General features: G+C 41.6%; 1 pseudogene; it reads right to left on the reverse strand.

Annotated features, from left to right (window-relative positions):
• Window positions 1-8,090, reverse strand: LOC127434554 (myosin-7-like; annotated as a pseudogene).
• Window positions 8,091-17,468: the final 9,378 nt, after the last annotated feature.

Genomic DNA, 17,468 nt, shown 5'->3' on the forward strand with positions numbered 1-17,468 from the left:
CTTATTTTACTCTATTAGAAAATTAAATAAATTCTGCCCATGATTTCCAATAGCCATTTAAGATTCATTTTCATGTTTCCTTTCAAATGGCCATTTATCTGTCTGCCTTCTGAATGGGTTTGTCTTTGGCTCTCCATAGCAAGATGTGCTTTCCGTGGCAACACCATTTTTTACCTCTTGAATGTTGTCAAAAATAAATAGTTGCTTTTTATACTTTACATTTATGGCAATATAAACCACATCTGTCAAGTCATTTAACATTTGATTTTGTCTGTTATAATATAGTTATATAACACTTACCTTGGATCCAGTATCACGGCTCTTGGCCCTCAGTTTGTTGACCTGAGATTCAGCAATATCAGCTCTCTCCTCTGCTTCATCAAACTCATGCTGCAGTTTACGGAATTTGGCCAGATTAGAATTGGCCTGTTCCTCCTGAAAAAATTAGAAGATATTTTCTATTCAGCAATGCCATTTGACTGGGCATATTTTGAGTCCACAAATCAGATCTTTTATTTCTTTGTGCAACCAAAACCGACAAATTTTATCTAATACACTGGCAACCAAAAGTTTGGAATAATGTACATATTTTGCTCTTATGGAAATAAATTGTTACTTTTATTCACCAAAGTGGCATTCAACTGATCACAATGTATAGCCAGGACATTAATAACATGAAAAATTACTATTACAATTTGAAAAAAATAAAAATGTTCAGAAATTCTTAAACTACTTCAAAGAGTTCTCATCAAAAAACCCTCCACGTGCAGCAATGACAGCTTTACAGATCCTTGTTATTCTAGCTGTCAGTTTGTCCAGATACTCAGGTGACATTTCACCCCACACTTCCTGTAGCACTTGCCATAGATGTGTCTGTCTTGTCGGGCACTTCTCACACACCTTACAGTCTAGCTGATCCCACAAAAGCTCAATGGGGTTAACATCCATAATACTCTTTTCCAATTATCTGTTGTCCAATGTCTGTGTTTCTTTGCCCACTCTAACCTTTTCTTTTTGTTTTTCTGTTTCAAAAGTGGCTTTTTCTTTGCAATTCTTCCCATAAGGCCTGCACCCCTGAGTCTTCTCTTTACTGTTGTACATGAAACTGGTGTTGAGCGGGTAGAATTCAATGAAGCTGTCAGCTGAGGACATGTGAGGCGTCTATTTCTCAAACTAGAGACTCTGATGTACATATCCTATTGTTTAGTTGTACATCTGGTCTTCCACGCCTCTTTCTGTCCTTGTTAGAGCCAGTTGTCCTTTGTCTTTGAAGACTATAGTGTACACTTTTATATGAAATCTACAGTTTTTTGGCAATTTCAAGCATTGTATAGCTTTCATTCCTCAAAACAATGATTGACTGATGAGTTTCAAGAGAAAGCTGTTTCTTTTTTTGCCATTTTTGACCTAATATTGACCTGAAGACATGACAGTCTATTGCATACTGTGGCAACTCAAAAACAAACACGAAGACAATGTTAAGCTTCATTTAATTAACCAAATAGCTTTCAGCTGTGTTTGGTATAATGACAAGTGATGTTTTAGTACCAAATTAGCAATTTAGCATGATTACTCATGGATAAGGTGTTGGAGTGATGGCTGCTGGAAATGGGGCCTGTCTAGATTTGATCACAAATGACTTTTTTTCAAATAGTGATGGTGCTGCTTTTTACATCAGTAATGTCCTGACTATACTTTGTGATCAGTTGAATGCCACTTTGGTGAATTAAAGTACCAGTTTCCTTCCGAAACAGCGAAATCTGTACATTGTTCCAAACTTTTGGCCGCCAGTGTATGCTCTGAATTGTACTTGCTTCCCTAGTTTTTCCATACAAGCAAGATTAGGTTATTAGTGATTTTTTACAAATAATGAAATTATCTTTATCTTACCACCTCCTCTGCAGGTCTCTTGTAGGACTAGTCCACCAGATCCTGAAGACAGATTCTTACAATCCTCCTCAGTCTGCAGATATAAACATAGAGCACACATTAACTTCATCAGAATTTGTTTAGCTTTAGAAAATGCTTGTATGTATAAAAACACATTTATTTGTATATCAGAGATAGTGACCTGGTAGGTGAGCTCCTTGATGCATCTCTCATATTTACAGATTCCTTTCACAGACTCACTTGCCTTTCTCTGTTCTATCTCCACCTCGTTTTCCAGCTAGCAAAATCAAAGATTTCAAACTTTCTGATTCTGAATATCAATATCAATATCAATTCAAATACTACTACTAATAATAGTCATCTTCACAAAAATTATGAATTAGAAAATGCATTATAACTGAGTTTCATAAACTGATCCTGGCTTACAGTTTCTGGACCTGCTTCTTGCCTCCCTTCATGGTGATTTGCTCAGTTTCATTCAGATGGTGCTGCAGGTCCTTGATGGTCTGCTCCATGTTCTTCTTCAAGTGCTCCAGATGTGCTCCCTCTGGTGTCCTGCTCCTTCTTCAGCTCTTTTGCCATCATGGCAGCATCAGTAATGGCCTTCTTGGGTTTTTCCTCAGCATTTCTGCACTCCTGCACGGCCTCCTCAATCTCAGTCTGGAGCTGAGAATTGTCTCCCTCCAGCTTCTTCTAATTCAGCAGGCTGGTGTTCTGAACATTAATAATATTGACATTAATATGGTTTCTATATAAATTATGTATTAAGAGAGGGTTTAAAGGCTTTTCTTGTGTTTGACTAGTTCTGGTTTGCCGTACCTGAGAATGCAGCAGCTGAACCCTCTCATTGACATCCAGCAGTTCCTGCTCATCCAGTTTCCTTCCTCTCAGTCTGTTCCACCATGGATCTCAACTCATCCAGTTCAGCCTGCACCAGATTGTTGCATCTCTCCCCAATGGCAACGTTCTCTTTCAGATCATCATTACCACAAAGAGCATCGTCCAGCTGCAGTTTGGCATCCTACGTACAAGATTTGTAAATGAAAATGCTTTGTTAAATTTCCAACTATGTGTCACATTGTTTGATTTAAAGATCTAATTAGCATACTTTGAGATGTCCTTGAAGACCCTTGAGTAGTTTCTGGGCTTCTGCTGCCTGCCTGCATGCCTGGCTGAGCTGAATCTCCATCTCATTGAGGTCTCCTTCCATCTTCTTCAGTCTGAGGGCTTCATTTCTGCTGTGAGTCTCTGACTCAAGTGAGCTCTGAAGGGTATCAACCATTCTCTGCTGGTTCCTCTTGGCCTGCTGCATCTCCTCATCTTTCTCGGTTAGCTTACTGTAACAAGATCTTTGGGTTCTGGGCAAAGGAGTAGTCAGGAGACAGTGAACAGTCAAGGTGAGTGTTTTATTACACTTTACTTAAACTCAAAACAAAAGGGCTCTTGGTGGCCAAACAGACACACACAGCTTCAGGTGGTGGTCTGGTCTCTCTCTCCACTCTGACGCTCTGGCGTGCCTTTTCAGGTCTCCCTCCGCCATCACTATAATGAGAGACAGGTGTTAGAGGTAATTACAGCCCAGGTGACAAGCCTTACCGCTCTCCCTCTCCCGCAGACCGACACATGACCATGTCCCCCATGCTACATACCCCCACCATTGACTCAGGCCGGGGCAACATCCGGCCTGCCTACTCCCCCCCCATTTCTGGAGAAAAGTCAGCCACAACCATCTGTGCCCCCGGTCTGTGGACCACCTCGAATTTAAAGGGCAGAAGAGCCAGATACCAATGGGTGATCCAGGCGTTAGTATCCTTCATGTGGTGGATTCACTGCAGAGCAGTGTGATCGGATCAGAGGGTGAAGGCCCGCCCCAGCAGGTAATAGCAGAGGGTTAGAACAGCCTACTTAATCGCAAGACACTCCTTCTTGATGGTACTATACTTTGTTTCCCTGAAGGAGAGCTTGCGACTAATAAATAGCACTGGCCGTTCCTCCCCTCCCACCTCCTGCAAGAGCACCGCACCCAGCCCTCTGTCAGATGCAAAATAATTTATTTTGCATCAGTCTGCAAAATAAAGGGGAGAGAGAAGTCAGGTGCAAGCAAAAGTGGCCCCCCACACAGGAAAGCCTTGTAGCATCTGGACCAATCAGACACACAATCATTCATTATTTAATGAATAATCCAACAGACATCCCAAGACAGTAACAAGCAAAGGTCCAAGTAGGCCAAAGCAGACTCCGAGATGTCTGCTCTCCCACTAATCTTTATCGGCTCTTACTCCCCCTTTGCTGACACTGGTCCAGCAACCAATGGACCTCAGAGACATTCCAGGTGGGGGAAGGTAGCCACATGCAGAAGCAAAAGAATGTGGGGAAAGTTACTCACTACATTCCCCCATAGGAAAGACACATAAAGCCCATTAAACAGATTTTTCTTCATTAATTTATAGACTAACTGTTCTATAAATGAACATGCATATCCTCAGGACATTGTGTGTATGATTATTACTGTCTTGTATAGTGTCTTTTGTACTGTATACCATTTTGTGCATGCTTTATGACAGAGCCAATAGATAATGTATAATTATTGGTATCATGCTTCCTATCAAATTAATCCTTGTGTGATGCCCTAAACATTGGAGTATAGCACCCCCTTATAGCATGCATTGTATGCTTGTTATATTAATCAGAGCATAAAGGGGCACAAACTGCAAGCTTACTCCAATCATGCAGATGAGTCAGCTTCCAAACAAAGGAACTTTTCCTGCTGGAAAATTGCACCTTTCTCATTGGTCAAGTCAAACTCGAGAGGAGTGACCTCCCTCAGGAGTTAAAGGGCACTGTCGAGTGACCTCTCTCTCTCTTCCCTCTTCTCTCTCTCCTTTCTGCTCATGGTTGCTGTTCGTGTGGGACCGGAAACATCCGGTCCGACCGCGAGGTTGCGGGCCAGCAGGCCTTAACACATCAAGCTATGTTTAACTTCCTTGACCATAACAGCGTCAAACTAACACCGCAAGTTCATCATCATTTCTTCATTCAACGTGGAAGAAATTGATTGCAACTTCAACACCATCGACTCAAGGAACCATCAAGACTCTCTCTCAACAACCAAGGCATTGCAAGTATCGTACAATTAACTAACTAAACAGAGGTTTAGTGTAAGCTGTGAACCCCTTTGTTAACAAAGGTGCTTTGAAGTAAGAAACTGATGGTTCTTTCAGATGGTTAAATGACTCTTGTCATAGCTTCTTTCCCCTGTTCTGTTCCTGTTTCATTCACTTTCACTTTTCCATTTCCCATGTATGCGTGATTTGTGTGTATGTGTTTGTTTAGATTTGTTATGTGTTCGTGATTTAGTCAAAGCTTTTGTGTACATTCTTGCGAGTTGATTCTGGTCTGCTTGTAAATCAACATAAATTTAACGATTTGATCACAGCTACATGCTAAGAATTATTTTTCTGTGGCCATGAAAAATATACTTTCTGAGAGTTGATAGACGATCAATACTGAGTGTTCGCTGGACAAACAGATTAATTGATTGTAATGTTAATTCAGCTACATCAAGTTAATTCTATTAACTGATCCAAATATTTATAATTGATTATAACGAGTTATGATTAATTATTCATTTTCCCCTTTTAAAGATCATTTGACTGTGGTATATTTTGATAAATAATCTCATCCCTGTTTTTAAAAGATTTTGCTTCAAAGCTGTACCTAAATATGTGTAATATTATTTTCAATAAGCCATGAGAATAATATTACTCCAATAAGTGAATTAATCATAATTCCCTTATTAAAGCTAATTCCTTGCAATATAAATTGTGAGCGGATACAACGAGATGTTGTATTACGATTTTAATGGTGGAGAATTTTATTCAGACAAATAACCTAGTTATTTGTAATTTATCTAATTTATGATGGTTGTCGAACGTGACTAATTCCGTTATACATTTCCTTACATAATAATGTAGAATAAGGACAGTTTAATTTAATTACTAGCTCAGACTTACTGTTTCCCTTCATATAATGGTGGAGGTATGCAGGCACTTTAACCCATCCCATGTACATTTACACTACAAAATTCGCTACAGCCTGTTGGCACGACTCTGTCCACTGGACCGGATCAGGAGCCCCCTTTTTAGTAAGGTCAGTCAGCGGGCTGGTGACATCAGAATAGCTAGGCACAAACCTCCGGTAGTAGCCAGCCATCCCCAAAAACTGCCTTACATCCTTTTTGGTCTTGGGCGCCGGGCAGGCTGCGATCGCTGCGGTAACCTGTGGACGCACCTGCCCATGACCCAAGAGGAACCCCAGATACCTAACTTCTACCCACCCAATTGTGCACTTCTTCGGGTTGGCTGTGAGTCCCGCTTGCCGCAGTGCTCTCAGGACAGCCCCCAGATGTTGCATATGCCACCGCAAATCATTACTATAAATGATAATATCGTCCAGATATGTGACGGAATATGCCGTGTGTGGTCTGAGGATACCCGTCGGTTTGCGGGTGATAAACACTGGTGCGAATTGACTTAATGCCTAATAATTCGTACAGTTTGCATAGTGTACATGACATGAATGTTGTGCCTTGGTCAGTAAGAATTTCTTTTGGAATCCCCACTCGGGAGATAATTTTGAAGAGTGCCTCTGCAACACTACATGCTGAGATGTTGCAAAGAGTCACTGCTTCCGGATATCACGTTGCATAGTCCACCAGAACTAGTAAAAAGCGATGCCCATGTGCAGTCCGCTCTAATGGCTTGATGAGGACTATGCCAATTCTCTCGAAGGGGACCTCGATCAATGGCAGAGGGTGCAATGGTGCTTTTGGGATGGCCTGTGGATTCACCAACTGGCATTCACGGCATGCCACACACCATTTGCATATGTTGCCATGAACGCCCAGCCAAAAGAAACGGGCCATTATGCAGTTCACAGTTTTTTAATGAGCCAAGTGGCCAGCCATTGGGTTATAATGATCTTTGATTAGTACCAGTTATCTTTGGTACTAATAGCTGAGTTTTATTTTCTTTGGTCTGAGTGTCCTGTATCACTCGATACAACCGCTCTTTAATAATAGAGAAATACAGGTATGTGAGCACAAAATTAGTCTGGAGCTGTTGACCATAAATTACTTTCACCTGGTCAAAAGTGTGCTTGAGGGATTCATCACGCGACTGCTCCAGAGGGAAATCCCCCTCAGGGAAGCCCCTGGAATTCCCCCATCTGTGTCATCATGATGCAAAGCAGACATCGACGGCCCTGGCACCGCCTCCCCTGCCATAGCATCGCACGTCACACACCACGACACTGTTTTGCAGGACCCATCCACACACATCACCATCAATAAATTAAAAAAAGGCCAATTGGTTCTCAGAATTAGTGGATGGGTGAGGCAGGAATTATGGAGTTTTGTGTTCCTTGCCACAGTCTTCGGCTTGCTCACTGGGGTTATAAATACAATTATTATTTAATTACTTATTTTTAAACTCAATTCACAATCGTATTTTATCAAACTACACAATGATGACTCTAAGACATTATACATATTACAGTTTCATTTTCTGTTAATGCATGATCTTCTGTAAAGCTGCTTTGAAACGATGTGTGTTGTGAAAGGCGCTATACAAATAACAATGACTTGACTTAACCACAGCCTCAACTCTATGCCTTTTTCCCCTGAATCATATCTCAATGGTAACCACTGGATACTTGTGAATGTCACCATGCACACACCACACTCTCACCCGCTTATTCCTATCCAATGCCCCGCCTTGCACCAAGCATTGGTGGATCGAGGTTTGAGAACAACCCGTATCCACCAAAGCTTGATGTGTATCCCCTTTTACTCACACCGGTATCCAATATGCCACTGCCCGATCGGGGGCGGCCTGTGGAGCATCAGGGATCCGGACCGGTGTCCCCATCTCCATCACCAGACACCGATCCTGACTGTATCCGGCTTCCCCACAGCTCCAGCAGACTGGCCCAGGTTTTCCTTCTGCACTCATGGGGGTGGTCTCGCCAACCTGGAGGGGGGGGGGGGATAGCAGATGGCAACAGAGGGAGTAGAAGGGACAGACAAGGGGAGGGGTCCCCTGGACCAGGGATGGGGTTTGGGCAGGGCTCCTCCCCACCTCTGAGGAGCTGGAACTGGGCGGGACTGGGAGGGACGGAGTGGGGGGAGGGGGAAGGAACATGAGACACAGGGTTTGGAGAGAGAGCAGAGAGAGAAGTAGGAAAAGAAAAAAAACTGGATCGCTGCCTCCTGGAAATGCCACCATGAAGTCCTCTGCCAGCTGGACGGCCTACTCCAGCGATGTCAGACATTCCTCGTGGAAGCTAGACGAAGAACTGCTCCAGTACCACCAGGTCGACTACATCCATAATGCCGCAGGTTCCTTCCGCCAGCAACCATTTCCAGCAGGAATCCCGGAGCTTCTGAGCAAAAGCAAACAGGTGGCCGTGCTTCCCGAAACTCAGCAACCGAAAGAGCTGACGGCTTTGTTCGGGGCTATGACCAACTCGTTGCTGGATGGCCTTCTTTAGATGTTGATAATTGAGGAGGCTGGCAGCAGGAAGTTGTTGTGCCGCCAGCTGCGCCTCCCTGGAGATTAAGGGCTACAGCCAGGCTGCCCACTGGTCAGGGGGCCACTTCCAGACCTCCACCATCTTCACAAGAGTTCCAGAAAGGCCTCCGGGTCATCGTCCAGGCCCGTGTCCATTAGGGCTGCGGGTGGGGTGGTTTCCAGGGAGGTTGCAGTGCCAGCCCCCTTTCTGGCAAATAGGCTCCAGAGCACCTGCCGGTCCTTCTCTTGTGCCTGGAGCAGGACTTGGAACGTTGTTCCTGCTCCAGGTATACATCCATGAGGGCCTGGTGTTGAGTTTGCTGGATGCTGATGAGGGATTTGAAGACTTCGCCCAGCAGTGAGGACTCCATAACGACGTACTCCTCCAAACCTGGGTTTCAGCACCACTGTAACAAGATCTTTGGGTTCTGGGCAAAGGAGGAGTCAGGAGACAGCGAACAGTCAAGGTGAGTGTTTTATTACTCTTTCTCAGATGAGCCTTACCACTTTCCCTCTCCTGCAGACCGACACATGACCACACCCTCCATGCCACACTTATGTTCAATATCAGCCTTTACTTGATTGAACTCCAGTTGAATCAAGTTTATTTTTGTCCAAAAATAAATTATGTTAATGTAAAAAAAAGGAAGGAAAAAAAAGAAACAAATTTCACATCAAATATGAGATCTTCGATCTAATTTTACCAGCCAGGAAATGTTTTCTTCAAATGAAGATCATTGCACACCTGAATCAGCCAAGTTCTCTGATTTACCCTGTGGAGAGCTGACACAGTCTGGAAAGAGGAACCCTTCTTTTTGCCACCTCCTTTCCTCCTTTGCCTGAATCAAGGAAAATGTCAAAGAAAAGGATTTATCTTGTGTTTCTTCGGAAATCCTATAAGATCACTAAGCCAGGAAATGTTTTCTTCAAATGAAGATCATTGCACACCTGAATCAGCCCCTGCATAGTTAGCAAAGAGGAAGGACAAAAACTTCACAGTAGACTTTTGGAAGAGTCCAACCACTGACGGGTTGCCTCAGATTCCCTAGCCCTTAGGGGAATTCCCGTTGGGGATTTTCCTCTGGAGCAGACGTGAGACTCTTAAGTACGCGTTTGACCAAGTGAAAGTAATTGATGGTCAGTGCCTTCAGCTGTGCATTGCACTCACATATCCGTATTTCTCAATTATAAAAGATTGGTTGTATCGAGTGACGCAGGATGCTCAGACAAAGGAAGATACAACCCAGTTGTTAGTACCAAGGAGCCATCAGGAAATGTTGTTCCATGTGGCTCATCGTAGTCCAATGGCAGTGTTAGCCGGTGGTGTGCAACATGCCACGAATGTAAGCTGGTGAATCCGCTGGACACTCCAAAAGTGCCATTGTGCCCTCTTCCATTGATCGAGATTCCCTTTGACAGAGTTGGCATGGACCTCATCGTGCCATTAGAATGGTCAGCACGCAGGCATCGCTTTGTGTTGGTTCTGGTGGACTATGCAACACGATACCCAGAAGCAGTGCCTCTTCGCAACATCTTAGCACGTAGTGTTGCGGAGGCACTCTTCAGAATAATCTCCCGAGTGGGGATTCCAAAAGAAATCCTTACTGATCAGGGCAATACTTTCATGTCACGTACACTATACAAGCTGTATGAATTATTAGGTATTAAATCAATTCGGACAACCGTGTACCATCCACAAATGGATGGCTTGGTGGAATGATTTAATAAGACTTTAAAAAATATGATTTGTAAGTTCGTGCACAAAGATACTCGGAATTGGGATAGGTGGCTCGAACCCCTGTTATTTGCAGTATGAGAGGTTCTGTAAGCCCCCACGGGGTTTTCCCCATTTGAATTATTATATGGGCGTAAGCCCCGGGGCATGTTAGACGTCATGAAGGAATATTGGAAGGAGGGAACTTCACAAAGCAATAATGAAATTCAATACATTCTTGACCTGAGAGCAAAACTCCACTCACTGGGGCATCTATCACAGGAGAACTTGCTACAGGCACAAGAACATCAGTCCTGGCTGTATAACAGGGGAGCTCGGCTACGGGATTTTGCACAGAGAGATAAGGTACTTGTATTGCTGCCCACATCAAGCTCGAAATTACTCGCAAAGTGGCAAGGGCCCTTTGAGGTCACACGGCGCGTTGGGGAAGTTGACTATGAGGTAGTGTGTATGGATAGGGGAAGGGCTCCTCAAATTTACCACCTCAACATACTAAAACTATGGAGAGAGGTGGTCCCCATATCCTTGGCGACGGTAGTTTCGGAGAGGGAGGAGCTCGGTCCGGAGGTGAGTCTAAAAGCCAATCAGTTCACTCTGGTCCTGTGTGGAGACCACCTCTCGCCGTCACAACTTTCAGAGGTTGCCAGATTGCAAAAAAGCTTCTCTGACTTGTTCTTACCTCTCCCCGGCCCCACTAACCTTATAGAACACCATATCGAGACAACCCCCGGGGCAGTGGTACACAGCCGGCCCTACCACTTTCCTGAACAAAAACAAAACAGATAGTACAGGAAGAATTAAAGGCCATGCTCGATATGGGGGTAATAGAAGAATCCCACAGTGATTGGGCCATCCTGGTGGTTCTGGTACCTAAGAGCAATTGCTCAGTCCGGTTCTGTATGGATTATAGAAAAGTTAACACGGTGCCGAAATTTGACCATATCCAGTGCCTCGTATTGATGAACTGCTCGATCAGTTGGGCACGGCTCACTTTTACTTGACACTGGACTTAACAAAGGGTTATTGGCAGATCCCCTTAACACCAATGTCCTTTGAAAAAACGGCCTTCTCCATACTGTTTGGATTACACCAATTTGTGACCCTTCCGTTTGTTTTGTTTGTTTGTTCCTGAGTTGGGTGGTGGGGGTATGTGGAGGTGAGAGCGTGGTCGAGTGCCTGTCTGGAGAGAGAGAAAGCGGTAAGGACATCCACCTGAGATGAATTGTTACTAATTACTGTTTCTATGTGCACAGTGAGAGTCGGGGAGATAAAAGACAGCCCAGTCCACCGAAAGAGGGAGAGTGGCACACCCCAGAGACTGCATGTCTGTTTCATAGAGCGTGTTTATGCTGAAAAGCAAGATCCTGTGTGTTTATGCTAAAAAGCAGTATTTTGATTTTGTTTGTGCTGAAAATTGATTCTGTTTTGTTTGTAATAAACATTACTCACGTGCACTGTGGAAACCGGCTCCTGCTTCCTCATTTATCTGCCCCTAACATGAACCTTTGCCACAATGTGTTTATTTTAAAATAGTCGGTTTTGAGGCTATATTCACCTTCTTCTCAGAAGCTGCATCTTTTTTTTGCCAGATACAGCAGCAATGCTGGCAAAGTACTGAATGACTCTCTTGGTGTTCACAGTCTTTCCAGCACCAGATTCTCCACTGTGGATTTAAGGGCTAGATATTTTTCTTCAGTAAACATCTTAAAGTTTGATCCTTGACATTGTTGGACTTTGGCTCACTGCTTTGGAACATTATATATTGTGAAAAGTGGTATACACATAAATTGCTAAGGTGTTCTGAGTGTTGCGGTTTCTAGGGCATACCGGGTGGTTTTTTTACTGTCCCAAGAAAAAAAAAAACAACAACAACCCAAAGCCTGATATTCTGTTCCCTACATTTCTCTTCTTCAATAAGTCTATTGGATTTTATTTTTCACCCAGCGAAAATATAAGAAAAGCATCAGCACACCTCAGTAACCCATACTATTGAATGTCCGTAGCACAAATTGAATTGAACACTTGCCTAAACCATGAGCACTAATTGATGCTTGCTTTAGAGAGATAAGAAACCTGCTGGATCCTTACCTTTCTGAACTCAGTGTTAACAGTGACTTTGTCACCATATCTACTGGTGATGGAGGCTTTGATGTACTCAACTTCAGGGTCTGGAACAAAGCATTCTTTCTTCATGTCGACGGGGCGAGTCTGAGCCTCCAGACGCTCCTTCTCTGACTTCCACAAGAAGGGAGCGGCTGGCCTAAACTCCGTCATTACCACATCACCCTTTCTAAAATCTAGAAGTTCACAAATAAACAATGTCATACCTGTAACACGTCATACATTTTCTGTCTTTAAGCAACACTGCAGAGAAGCACTCTCAAAGAATTTAGAATTTGGTGCTACATAATTGGCATCACAGTTACAGGAATGCCAAAGTAATGCATTTCAATAACGTGGATGTATTTGGAAGTAGTTACTTCATAAAACTTCTCACCTAGTGTTTGTCAGACCTCTGTACCCCTTAACTTGTGTTAAACTGAGGATGAAATAAAGGAGTCATTTGAGAACACTGACCTGTTTTTGATTTGACCTAACTTGGTGTAGTAACCATTCTATTCTAACTTGCAATTAATTTATCTTTTTGTGTCATCTTTTGAAGCAATGCTTGTGAGGTCCTGAAGATCTTCCTGCTTGTGGGCCCTTTGGTTCTTACCTTAGAGTTGTCCTATGTATTGTCCACTCCAGAGTGGATGCCACCTTTTTAAAGGGAGTCACTGATCCCAAAATGTTTGTCAGCCATGGATGCCCCACCTTTGTCCTTCTAAATAAACCTTCATATATTTGGACGGCTTAGAATGTACACCAGAGGTTGACATACAGTATATGGTGGGATGTAACAATAGGCTTCAAGGAGGAAGGACAAGAGAGCACCCATGTTTCTTAGAAGCTTCATCAACACATCACAATAAGGTACTTCTTTTGCGATGCTGTCTCAGGTTAAGAAGAACAGTTGGCTATTTTAGATCCCTTCCTCTTAGAGCAGGACACCTCTGGAAATCTGAGAAATCCGATCCTGTCATTGTATGTTACAAGATTTTATTTTATTTTGCATAGCCTCTCCATGTTTTAAAAAAAAAAATGTTTTTATGAAAGACAAGGAGCTAACAAATGGGATGCATCCAGTTAACAAAAAAACTTAATTCATAATCAAGTAACTTAAAAGTTTAAGAGGTAGCAGGTCACTAGTGAGTTCTTACACAATAAGTTTTTCACTAATATAAGAAGCTAAATAATTAATTGTATATAAAGTCTACGAAATCAATGTCAGCACAAGCCTAAATCAAAGTAATATTTGCACACTTTATTTGTTAGATATCAAGCATAAAAAAATAGTGTTCATCACCTGTGACAAATTATTAAACTAATTCAGGTCTATAGATGGAGGCGACAGACAGCCAACAACTGGCCTTTTGTGCTTTGGGGCAAGGTCATAAGTATGTATGTATGATATAACATACATACTTATGATTTATATACACAGCTTATGTTATTTTTAATAGTTGTCAAGTTTCTAGAACACCCAAAGTCACTCTAGGCTTTGAAAATCACCATTAATGTTAATTTTAGTTAATTTTTGCTCTAACATTTAACATTGTTTTAAACAGTGCAAGAACTTTTTCTATGTTTGTTTTATGTAAGAAGTGGTTTGAATGGTATGTCCTTTAAAATTACATAGTTTAGTTCTGTTAAATCACAGTTTGCTGATTACTATTGGCAACCTACTGCGGGGGGACGAGATTACGTATTTTCATTTTCAGTGATCTCAATTTACATTTTCAAATATTTTACCATATCACAGATGAGGAACTCCTGACTTAATGCTTAGTTAACATCCTATAAAGACCGATTTGTACTTCTGGGTCAAACTTACACCGTACCACCTTTGCGATGGCCTACACTGTGGTTTGCATGTATAGTTCTGCGAGTACACAGCCAAAATGCTTCTGTATTGAGAGAAAATGGCTTAATTTCTGAATTAATTCTGCCTTTCATAAATTACCAAAAGCATGTGAATGTACAGTATGTGAATATGTTTAGATTTAGGTACATATTATTATTTATTATACAAGTTGCCTGGTATGCAGAGAAAATAAATCAGGAATATACTGTATGCTTGCTCTTCAGTCACTTTAATAATAATAAATACATATGTTTGGATGCTGAAAAAATTTTCACATTTAATAATAACTACTCACTTGATCAACACATGATGGGTGTCATTTTAAAGCTTAGTAGCTGAACTTTACAATGTTCTAGTCAATATGAACACATCTTTAACAAGTGTGTTTTAATTTGCTGACAAATTAGAAGTGTTTAGTTTTCATTACTTTATGATTAGGTTATTTACTGTACACCACACTGAAATATATGGTCAAAATATCATACAGATCGAAAAGGTCTCATAAAGAATACAGCAAGCATACTGTTTCGCTAACAGACCAAATATACTGCATATCGAGTAAAAGCCTTAAAAGCACACAGTTACAGTACATATAAAGTTACATATAAAGTTGTAAACTGATGTGTTGTTTTTTTTTGTCGTGTTTCGCTTGTAACTAAATAAACAGAATTGAACTGAGATGTGTGTAAGGCTACAGCGTTGGTTTAATTTTAAACATTAAGCTGAAAAAAAAAAAAATGAAAATATGCACTAAAATGTGCCATACCATCATAAACTGATGCTTTCTGTACATTTAGGTAGGTAAAACACTAAAGGGTATAAAACTGAAAATAGACAACATGTCTTATGGTGTAGCCCATCCTAATAATCTATGTGTATATATATCTTTAGGAATGTATAAGTTCATTTTGGCTCTTTTTTTATTTTTTTCACATTATCTTGATAAGGTCTTGACATCATAAGGCCAGTTGGACCCAACTTTTGGTTAGCACTTCAGGGTGTTTAGTTAAGCAAAGGTTGTTTAAAGGTTTTGAGTTGCTCAGCTGAGAAGCTAAGAAAGGTGTCATGTTGTCTGCAGCATGTTGCTTACATGATTTTAGAGGTTCATCTTCCAGCTCTGTCTCTTATAATGACAAGGTGAAACATTCCGATCCACACTCTTCTGTGAGACTGAGAAGGTTCATTCTCAGCTGTTTAGACCCTTTGACATCACAGCTCACCGAAAGTTCAATGACTTGACCCATTGTACATCATGACCATTGAGCGTGCTATTCATGGAGACTGATGAGGGTCTGTTTGATTTATTTGGGCAAATGGACTCAGATGTCCATTTTTCTCCTTGAGTTGCGAGTCATTTTTCCATAAAGCATTGTATAAGGCAGATGTATGATTGAAACAGAGATTACAGGTATTCATATTTTAATATTTATTCAATGTTTTAATTGAGTGCTTTAATATTTAATCATCTATTTACAATTTTTGACACACCTACTCATTCTTTATTATGACTCTTTCCACATTTTAGAATAATGGTAATTCAAAACTTTAAATAACACAAATGGAGAAACATAAAGATGACTCTGCACACTCTGATCATTTTTTCAACAAAACTCATGAGGTGCATCCTGCTGGGATGCTTTTGAAACAGTATTGGAGTTCACATGTAGGCTGGACACTTGTTGGCTGCTTTTCCTTCACTATCCAACTTAACAATAATAATAAAAAAAGGATAAATTTTGTTTTGTGAAGAAATTCGTTAGTAAAATTCATAGGCATAATTTATATTTGTCTACAAAACTAATTTTAAACATTTAAGCAGAAGCCTTTAGATCAAAAGGTTTGTAAGGTCGTTAAAGATCATGATGAATTATTATTATGCAAGCCTTTTGACTTCTACTGTGCAAATGTTTCTTTTCCCTCAGGCACCTGCCGTGTATCCTCTTCACCCACACAGCCACACACAAACAAACACGTTGCTCTCTGCAAGAGAAGACCCACCACTCCTCTAAGGCTCAGATGAAGAAGGTAATGCAACCTTTTCTATTTAATTTCTCTGATGCTCCTAATGTATGGCAGTAAAATACAATTTATTTTGTATAATTGGCAGTAAAGTTGTTCTAATAAGGCACAAATACTGTGTAAAATTTGAAAGGTAAAAGGGTGAATCTCACGAAAACTGTCAAGAACATATCGGGGTCATATTTCACCACAAAAGCTAAATGAATAAATAATGAATTACTTTTTGCATAAAGAAAATTAAGCCGTTTTAGGACCAATAAGACAGCATATTGACAGCATGCATTCTGACTTTAAGATTAATTTGATTATTGTGACCATTAAGATGTGTTGCATTGTTTTTTCATGACAGTTTGAAAATATAAAATAAAACATTTACTGTGAGAAAACCTTATTACTGTCATGTGAAAAATAATGATATATAGTATGCTTGTAAAGTACAATTGATATGTATGCAGTACTTCATAGTCAACTTCCCCTACTCGCCGCTTGACCTCAAAGGGCCCTTGCCAATTCGCGAGTAATTTCAAGCTCGATGTGGGCAGTAATACCAGTAATTTATCTCCCTGTGCAAACTCCCGTAGCCAAGCTCCCCTGTTATACAGCCGGGTAGAATCAACACAAAGCATTGCCCGCATGCTGACTGTTCTTATGGCCCGACGAGGTCCATGCCAACTCTGTCAAAGAGAACCTCGATCAACGGAAGAGGGCGCAGTGGTGCTTTTGGAGTGGCAGGCAGATTTATCAGCTGAAATTCACGGCATGTCACACACCACCGGCCCGCGAATGCTTGGCCAATAGAAACAGGCCATGATTTGGCCTAGCGTTTTCCCCTGTCCCAAATGACCCGCCATCGGACTATGATGAGCGGCCTGGAACAACATTTCCCGATGGCTCCTTGGTACTAACAACTGGGTTGTATCTTCCTTTGTCTGAGCGTCCTGCGTCACTCGATACAACCGATTGTTTATTATTGAGAAATATGGATATGTGAGTGCAATGCGCGGCTGAAGGCGTTGACCATCAATTACTTTCACTTGGTCAAATGCATGCTTAAGAGTGCTGAAGAGTCTCATCTAGTGTCTGCTCCAGAGGAAAATCCCCAGCTGGAATTCCCTTAGGGGCTGGGGAAGTCAAGGCTTCCCCCTCCCTTACGTCATCCTGACACAGATCTGACGTAGACGGCCTCAGCTCCGTCTCCCTGCCAACACATTGCACACCCCACACTGTCCCACTGTATTACAAGACCCATCCACACACAACCCTTTTAACAACGCTGGAAAATCCGGCCAAT

This window comes from Myxocyprinus asiaticus, chromosome 44, assembly GCF_019703515.2.
Source record: "Myxocyprinus asiaticus isolate MX2 ecotype Aquarium Trade chromosome 44, UBuf_Myxa_2, whole genome shotgun sequence".
In the NCBI taxonomy this organism is placed as follows: domain Eukaryota; kingdom Metazoa; phylum Chordata; class Actinopteri; order Cypriniformes; family Catostomidae; genus Myxocyprinus; species Myxocyprinus asiaticus.